Source organism: Salvelinus sp. IW2-2015, unplaced genomic scaffold (assembly GCF_002910315.2).
Source record: "Salvelinus sp. IW2-2015 unplaced genomic scaffold, ASM291031v2 Un_scaffold1439, whole genome shotgun sequence".
Lineage (NCBI taxonomy): Eukaryota > Metazoa > Chordata > Actinopteri > Salmoniformes > Salmonidae > Salvelinus > Salvelinus sp. IW2-2015.
The window spans coordinates 16032-25671 of NW_019942909.1; positions in this window are offsets into that span (position 1 = coordinate 16032).

Sequence of the window (9640 nt, forward strand, 5' to 3'; positions counted from 1 at the left end):
CTTCCGTGTAAGAAACGTTTCTCAACAGAATCGGCGGAATGAATACACCCCTGATCACACGCAAACACAGTTCACTTTCATAGCAGCCACATACAAACAGTATGTTCTCTTTGCTCATTGTATTCCTTCTCGCATCTAAACGCTCTCCTCCTCTCACTTTTCCCTTCGCTTGTGGACTTCAATGCAGAACACATCAGCTGTCTGTGACCAGGCAAAAAAAGAAACTTTTCAAGCCAAACCATTTCAAAACTGCTAACCGCTACACACAGCCTACCTACATCGTTGTCACCACATTAGCTAAAGTAACGTCATAGTCAACATAGCTAATAGAACTAATGTGTTACTAATCCCGCAACAATCATGCAGTGCAGTTACACTGGCAGGACCCGGTGGCAATAAATTAGAACAGGAATTCTCAAACTGGGATGCCGTTGGAGGAATGCCAAATAAAAATGTGATTCACATAAAACATAAAATGTTTTTTACATTTTCAAACAGTACATTTATATTTTCCAACAGGGCTATACATATTGGTGAAGTTTTTTTCTCGCATGAGTAGCCTTGTTTCACTGCCAAAAATAAAATTAGACAATCTAGCGTTCAGCGAAATAACAACACAATGTCAGATACAGGTAGCCTAGTCAAATAATTAACATCCAATCACATTAACCGTTACTCTCTCGCGGGGAAACCTTCACTCTTGCACAGACATTTAGAAACATGGCAATTTGAAAAATAAGCCATGGGAGTTTTTTGGGTGAGAATAAAGACAACTTTCGAGTACTAAGACCATGTATAAAAGCAACAGATACCATTAATAAGAAGGGGCTAGAAGTGTTATATGGTGAGCTACAGATTGGCTAGGACAGGCAAGCCCCATACTATTGTGGAGGACTTAATTCTTCCTGATGCTGCGGATATGGCTGGGACAATGCTGGGGGAAAAGGCCAAAAAAAGATACAGACAATGCCTTCATCAAACACCGTTTCACGACGCATCAGTGACATGGCGGGAGATTTTTTGAAACAATTACTGCTTCGCATACAATCCAATGAATTATATGCGTTACAGCTGGATGAGTCAACCGATGTGGCGGGCCTGGCACACCTCCTGGTACAGTTGAAGTCGGAAGTTTACATACACCTTAGCCAAATACATTTGAACTCAGTTTTTCACAATTTCTGACATTTAATCCTAGTAAAATGTCCCTGTCTTAGGTCAGTTAGGATCACCACCCTATTTTAAGAATGTGAAATGACAGAATAATAAGAGATTTATTTAAGCTTTTATTTCTTTCATCAGAATCCCAGTGAGTCAGTTTACATGCACTCAATTAGTATTTGGTAGCATTGCCTTTAAATTGTTTAACTTGGCTCAAACGTTTCGGCTAGCCTTCCACAATAAGTTGGGTGAATTCTGGCCCATTCCTACAAATTTTCTATAGTGTTGAGGTCAGGGCTTTGTGGCCTCTCCAATACCTTGACTTTGTTGTCCTTAAGCCATTTTGCCACAACTTTGGAAGTATGCTTGGGGTCATTGTCCATTTGGAAGACCCATTTGCGACCAAGCTTTAACTTCCTGACTGATGTCTTGAGATGTTGCTTCAATATATCTACATAATTTTCCTCCCTCATGAAGCCATCTATTTTGTGAAGTGCACCAGTCCCTCCTGCAGCAGAGCACCCCCACATGATGCTGCCACCCCCGTGCTTCATGGTTGGGATGGTGTTCTTCGGCTTGCAAGCCTCCCCCTTTTACCTCTAAACATAACAACGGTCATTATGGCCAAACAGTTCTATTTTTGTTACATCAGACCAGAGGACATTTCTCCAAAAAGTACAATATTTGTCCCCATGTGCAGTTGCAAACCGTAGTCTGGCTTTATGGCGGTTTTAGAGCAGTGGCTTCTTCCTTGCTGAGCGGCCTTTCAGGTTAAATCGATTTAGGACTCGTTTTACTGTGGATATAGATACTTTGTACCTGTTTCCTCCAGCATCTTCACAAGGTCCTTTGCTGTTGTTCTGGGATTGATTTGCACTTTTCGCACCAAAGTATGTTTATCTCTAGGAGACAGAACGCGTCTCCTTCCTGGGCGGTATGACGGCTGTGTGGTCCCATGGTGTTTATTCTTGCGTACTATTGTTTGTACAGATGAACGTGGTACCTTCAGGAATTTGGAAATTGCTCCCAAGGATGAACCAGACTTGTGGAGGTCTACATTTTTTTTTCTGAGGTCTTGGCTGATTTCTTTTGATTTTCCCATGATGTCAAGCAAAGAGGCACTGAGTTTGAAGGTAGGCCTTGAAATCCATCCACAGGTACACCTCCAATTGACTCAAATGAAGCCTTTGTGACATCAAATAGATTTTGGTGGTCAAGATGTTTCGGTATCTGTACTGATGGCGCAAAAGTCATGACAGGAATACATAGTGGAGTGGTAAGGCCCGTGCAAGCAGTTGCTCCCGACGTCACTTGGGTACACTGCAGCATCCACCGAGAGGCTCTTGCTGCAAAGGGATTTGCTGACAGCTTGAAAGACGTTTTGGACACTACAGTGAAAATGGTTAACTTTGTTAAAGCAAGGCCCCTGAACTCTTGTGTATTTTCTGCATTATGCAATGATATGGGCAGCGACCATGTAACGCTTTTACAACATACAGAAGTGCGCTGGTTATCAAGGGGCAAATTATTGACACGTTTTTTTAAAATTGAGAGACGAGCTTAAAGTTTTCTTTACTGACCATAATTTTCAGTTGTCTGACAAGTTTCTCACACGACTGGCCTATCTGGGTGATGTTTTTTCTCGCTGAATGATCTGAATCTTGGATTACAGGGACTCTCCACAACTATATTCAATGTGCGGGACAAAATTGAGGCTATGATTATGAAGTTGGAGCTCTTTTCTGTCTGCATTAACAAGGACAGCACACAGGTCTTTCCATCATTGTATGATTTTTTTGTGTGCAAATGAACTCAAGCATAAGGACAATGTCAAATGTGATATAGCGAAGCACCTGAGTGAGTTGGGTCCGCAATTATTTTCCCGAAACAGACGACACAAACAACTGGATTCGTTATCCCTTTCATGCCCTGCCTCCAGTCTACTTACCGATTTCTGAACAAGAGAGCCTCAACGAAATTGCAACAAGCGGTTCGGTGAAAATTGAGTTTAATCATAAGTCACTGCCAGATTTCAGGATAGGGTTGCGCTTTGGCAAATCGCGCTGTTAAGACACTGATGCCCTTTGCAACCACCTATCTATGTGAGAGTGGATTCTCGGCCCTCACTAACATGAAAACTAATTACAGGCACAGACTGTGTGTGGAAAATGATTTAAGACAGACTCTCTCCAATACAACCCAACATTGCAGAGTTATGTGCATCCTTTCAAGCACACCCTTCTCATTAACCTGTGGTGAGTTATTCACACTTTTTGATGTACAAATAAGGTTTTATATGTAAGATAAATAAAGAACAAAATTATTTATTATTATTATTTGTGCCCTGGTCCTATAAGAGCTCTTTGTCACTTCCTACGAGCCGGGTTGTGACAAACTCTCACTCATTTTTATGTTTAATAAATGTATCGTATAGTGTGTGTGTGGCAGGCTTACAATGATGGCAAAAAACATTTGAGAGTGCGCTGACCCTGGTGCTAGAGGGTGTACACAGCTGGAGGTTGAATGTTTGAAGGGGTACAGGACTATAAAACGTTTGGGAACCACTGAATTAGAAAAACCAAAAGCTTACCTTGATGTGGAAAAGTTCCAGCGTTGGAAGCCATAGCCAGCTAGCTAACATGGCATTGCTCTGTTTGAGCCGGGTGTTTAAGTAGGCTAAACTAGCTAGCTGCATTTGCTAGCTGTGAAAGTGAAACAAAAATACACGAAATATGGCTAGCTCTCTCTTGTGTCCTTAATTTTTGAAGAAATTAATTTGTCAACTGTTCAACTTTTGTATTTCTCACTCTGAGTCAACTACTCACCACATTTTATGCACTGCAGTGCTAGCTAGCTGTAGCTTATGTTTTCAGCATTAGATTCACTCTCTGATCCTTTGATTGGGTGGACAACATGTCAGTTCATGCTGCAAGAGCTCTGATAGTGATTATGACAACTTCCGGAGGACGTCCTCTAACCTGAGTAGGTCCATGGAAGGGAAACATGAGCCTCCTAGATTTTATTTTGAAGTCAATGTATCCAGAGGAGGACTGAAACTAGTTGTCCTCCGGCTACACCATGGTGCTACCCTACAGAGTGCAGTTGAGGCTACTGTAGATCTTCATTGCAAAACAGTGTGTTTTAATACATTTTTTGGTGACATGAATATATTTAGTATAGTTTTATCTCAAAAGGATCACTTTTTTATTTTACAATTAACATTTTTATGAAAGGAGCCTCCACTGACCCCTACATTCTACCACAGCGACCATCTTATTTTGGGGAAGCCTACTTGATTCGGAGTTCGACAAATAAAGTTTGTATGTGAAAATGATGCATACTTTAAGCTTTTCCGAACTCACTTCACTCGTGCATAAGCATATGGAGAGGCTTACGCTGCTGGTTCTGGCACATGCGCAGATCAAATTAACAGCTACAGTTGCTGTAGTCTGTCGGCTGACGTAGACTCTCAAGCCAATCGCAGAATGTGACCACAGAACTGAATTAATGTAATTGGTTCAGAGTGGGTTTTGATATTTTAACCTGCGTGACGTGATCGCGTTTGGTGTGGGGGGCCAAAATAAATGTATGCATGATGGCGCACGCGCGCAGACGGTTTGGGTTTCGTGTCAGGATCAAACTAAACTCCTCACACTGCTAAAGCGTCTGGCTCCGGAAGAGGAGGATGATTCCCGAGCTGTTCAACGCTCTCGTGCTGATGGCCGGGTTGGGCTAGACGGGCAAGATATCAAACAACATCGTAGCCCTATACAACCACTTCAGGTATCGTATTTAAATACACGTGCCAAACACACACACACACACATTGTTAGGTCTGGATTCTTTGAAGTGTTGAGTGACAAAGTGATGACAAAAGTTGTACACAGATAATATTGGGTTGATAGATTGAGGGATGGATTGTTTCTCTGCCCCCTGCTCCAGTCCCCTCCACCTCAGATCTGCATGGTCTGTTTACAGTGTCGTATGGCGGAGGACTCATCATGTACACAAATGCGATCTCTACCCCCACTCCTACCCATCTTCCTCCTCCTACAGTTGAAGTCGGAAGTTTACATACACTTAGGTTGGAGTCATTAAAACTCGTTTTTCAATCACTCAACAATAAATTTGTGAACAACTATAGTTTTGGCAAGTCGTTTAGGACATCTACTTTGTGCATGACACAAGTAATCTTTCCAATTGTTTACAGATTATTTCACCTATAATTCACTGCATCACAATTCCAGTGGGTCAGAAGCCTCCTATCCCTACACCAGCTCCTCTCCCTACACCAGCTCCTCTCCCTCTGCTCTGAATGTGTCTTCGTTACATGGCCGAGGAGGGGAAAATGCTTTCTTCAGCCTCACTCAGGGTTAATACTGGAACCTATTACTGGACAGATATGATGGGAAGGAACGCCACTCCATCGATCCCTCCTCCCAGTCCTTCAGCACCACCCCTGGACCAGCATGTGTGAGAGGCGGGACCATCAGGGTCAGGAAGAGGGTGATTGGCCAGGTAAGAGGAGAGATGGGCCTAATCCCAAATGTTTGCCAAAACCCTATGCACTGGTAGAGATCTGAGAAGATTTAATTGGTACAAGTAATAGGGTGTAACTTCCACTCAGCCTATTACCAAATCTTCTCAGGTCTCATTTGGGATTGGGACCGAGAGTGGGGGCAACAGAGGAAGACCCGGGCGAGGAAGAGGGGGAGACCGGGGAGAGGATAGTGGGGGAGCAGGGGACAATTGGTGAGAGAGAAGGTGACATAAATGCAGTTTATAACCTGTGTGTCTTGAGGTAGTTGTGTAAAGCAGAAGACACATTTCAATATCTCTCAAAAAGGACAAAACAATGCAGCATAACATTGATAATGAGTGTACATTTACTATAGGTGTACATTTAAGTATTTTGATAATACAAAGTATTTGTCTTTGAGTGTTTATAGGAGACCAGTGGGCCTCCTGTCTTTTCAGTCTCCTAATCCAGAACAAATTCAAGAAAGCATACAGTATTATATAGAGCCATTATTGCATGGAACTCTTCCATTTCATATTGTGCAAATGAACAGCAAACCTGGTTTAAAAAAACAGATAAAGCAACACCTCACTGCACAATGCATCTCTCCTATTTGACCTAGATATTGTATGTATTGATATGTAGGCTGTGACATTTAAAAAAGGAGTTCTGTTCTTGTCTAATGTTCTGTATTATGTCATGTTTTGAATGGACTCCAGGAAGAGTAGCTGCTGCTTTTGCAACAGCTAATGGGGATCCTAATATAATAACCAATACCAAAGTGTATCAGTTTGAAGGCCTGGTAACTGATGTGGTGTGGGACCGAGTCCTCTCCCCAACCTCGACTTAACTACAGTTGAAGTCGTAAGTTTACATACACTTAGGTTGGAGTCATTAACTCGTTTTTCAACCACTTTACAAAGTTCTTGTTAACAAACTATAGTGTTGGCAAGTCGGCGAGGACATCTACTTTGCATGACAAGTAATTTTTCCAACAATTGTTTACAGATTTTTTCACTCACAATTCCAGTGGTTCAGAAGTTTACATGCAGTCAACTTAGTGTCTTTTAAACAGCTTGGAAAATTCCAGAAGATGATGTAATGGCTTTAGAAGCTTCTGATAGGCTAATTGACATCATTTGAGTCAATTGGAGGTGTACCTGTGGATGCATTTCTATGCCTACCGTCAAACTCAGTGCCTCTTTGCTTGACATCATGGGAAAATCAAAAGAAATCAGCCAAGACCTCAGAAAAAAATTGTAGACCTCCAAGTCTGATTCATCCTTGGGAGCAATTTCCAAATGCCTGAAGGTACCACGTTCATCTGTACAAACAATAGTACGCAAGTATAAACACCATGGGTTTACCGCCCAGGAAGGAGATGCGTTCTGTCTCCTAGAGATGAACGTATTTTGGTGCCAAAAGTGCAAATCAATCCCAGAACAACAGCAAAGGACCTTGTGAAGATGCTGGAGGAAACAGGTACAAAAGTATCTATATCCACAGTAAAACTAGTCCTATATCGACAGGACCTGAAAGGCTGCTAAGCAAGGAAGAAGCCACTGATCCAAAACCGCCATAGAAAAGCCAGACTACGGTTTGCAACTGCACATGGGGACGAAGATCATACTTTTTGGAGAAATGTCCTCTGGTCTGATGAAAGAAAAATAGAACTGTTTGGCCWTAATGACCATCGTTATGTTTAGAGGGAAAAGGGGGAGGCTTGCAAGCCGAAGAACACCATCCCAACGGTGAAGAACAGGGGTGGCAGCATCATGTTGTGGGGATGCTTTGCTGCAGGAGGGACTGGTGCACTTCACAAAATAGATGGCTTCATGAGGGAGGAAAATTGTGGATATATTGAAGCAACATCTCAAGACATCAGTCAGGAAGTTAAAGCTTGGTCGCAAATGGGTCTTCCAAATGGACAATGACCCCAAGCATACTTCCAAAGTTGTGGCAAAATGGATTAAGGACAACTAAGTCAAGGTATTGGAGTGGCCATCACAAAGCCCTAACCTCAATCCCATAGAACATTTGTGGGCAGAACTGAAAAAGCGTGTGTGAGCAAGGAGGCCTACAAACCTGACTCAGTTACACCAGCTCTGTCAGGAGGAATGGGCCAAAATTCACCCAACCTATTGTGGGAAGCCTGTGGAAGGCTACCCGAAACATTTGACCCAAGTTTTTAAATTGTTTAAGGCAATGCTACCAAATACTAATTGAGTGTATGTAAACTTCTGACCCATTGGGAATCTGATGAAAGAAATAAAAGCTGAAATAAATCACTACTATTATTCTGACATTTAACATTCTTAAAATAAGGTGGTGATCCTAACTGTCAGGAATTGTGCAAAACTCAGTTTAAATGTATTTGGTTATGGTGTACGTAAACTTCCGAATTCAACTGTACATGTCTGGGTTGCAATACCCTGGCCCATTCTACTACAACAATACCCCTCATAATGTGCTGACCTGGTCCAAGGCCATCTACTCCACCCTGGAGAGGTCCTCCTGGAGGAAAACACCTTGAACTCCTCCAATGCCTATCAGAGGCCATTACCAATGAGAGGAAAGAGGAAGTATTTGAAAGGAGGGCGCAGAGAGATGGTGTGGCTATAGGGAAGAGTAGTGAATGAGGGGGCTTGTTTATCTGGGTCGGGTTACCCCGGTGGGAGTTGGAAAAGGGTGAAAAGTGATTGCATTTGTTTTGGATCCATGCTGCCTCCTGGGTGTGAACCTTGTGCCCCACTCTGGCTGACAGCGAAGTCGGCTAAAAACAAGTGACGTAGATTAAGCACGTGAGGTGATAAGTAGGATTCCTTGTTCACATGTAGAAGTGATTGCTTTTGATAAAAACGCTTTCTGCCTGTTGTATGTTTCTGGATGATGCACCTAGCTTCCTTTTTGACAACATGACCGAGCAGCGCATATTGAGTCAAAGGGTGCTCCTCCCTCCCCGCTTTCGCCCGATGATGTGACGGGCCATTCCTAGGTTCAACCCGGGCCAGTGTAATATTACTCCCTCATTGCTACTAAACCTTACTTTAGATTAGAAGGTGTATTTCGTAGCGATGCTCCTTGAATGAATTTACTTCTGAATCACTGGACCAATTGACTAAATTCTGATTCTAATAGTTTTCCTGTATCCTGATGGGTCCCAAATCAAATTAAGTCGTACTCTGGCTGATGATTTTGATACATGATTTAAATACTTAAAATTAAGAACTTAGCATATTAAAAGCAAATGAGAAATTTGTGATTTTTCTTTGAGTTGGCTTAACCTGGGTCTGTGAAACCAGACCTTTGGCAAGATTAATACTGAAATGTTGCCATGTCACTAAACCGCCACAGAGCATAACTATTTAACATTAAAAGATTCAAGGAAATAATCATGTGATCTTGTGTTTTTAATTTCATTATGTACCATAGAATTACGATAAAACATGTACAACAGCAGTTTGAGGCACGAGCTTGTTGGGCTTTGTAGCGAATCCTCATAAAAAAAGATACATTTGCTACACAACCCAACATTTGATCATTTAGACTTCTGAAACCCAAGAGCTCCTGTATAGCTGCATCATTCAGTTTCATCTGAACAGATCACACAACTGATATTAGACATTCAATACAATAGTCCTAATAACTAACAGCCATAGAGACAAACATATTAAACCACTTCCCAGTTGTTGCAGTTCCATAACAGTCTCAAAATATCATATTGTCAATGTACAGCCTAGAGAGCTGCATCAGACCAGGCACAGCAGGAAGGTTCTGAGGTGTGTGTCCGTGTTTAAAAACTCAAATGCATTTCTACCCCTGCTTGAAGTAATCATTGATCCTTTTCCAACATGGTGATAACTAACTACTAGTCTCACCCACCCACCAGCCTAGCCTGAGGATGAGGTTAGACAACAGCAGTAGAATCCTTGTTTAAAACTACCAAATTTGGTGACTAAA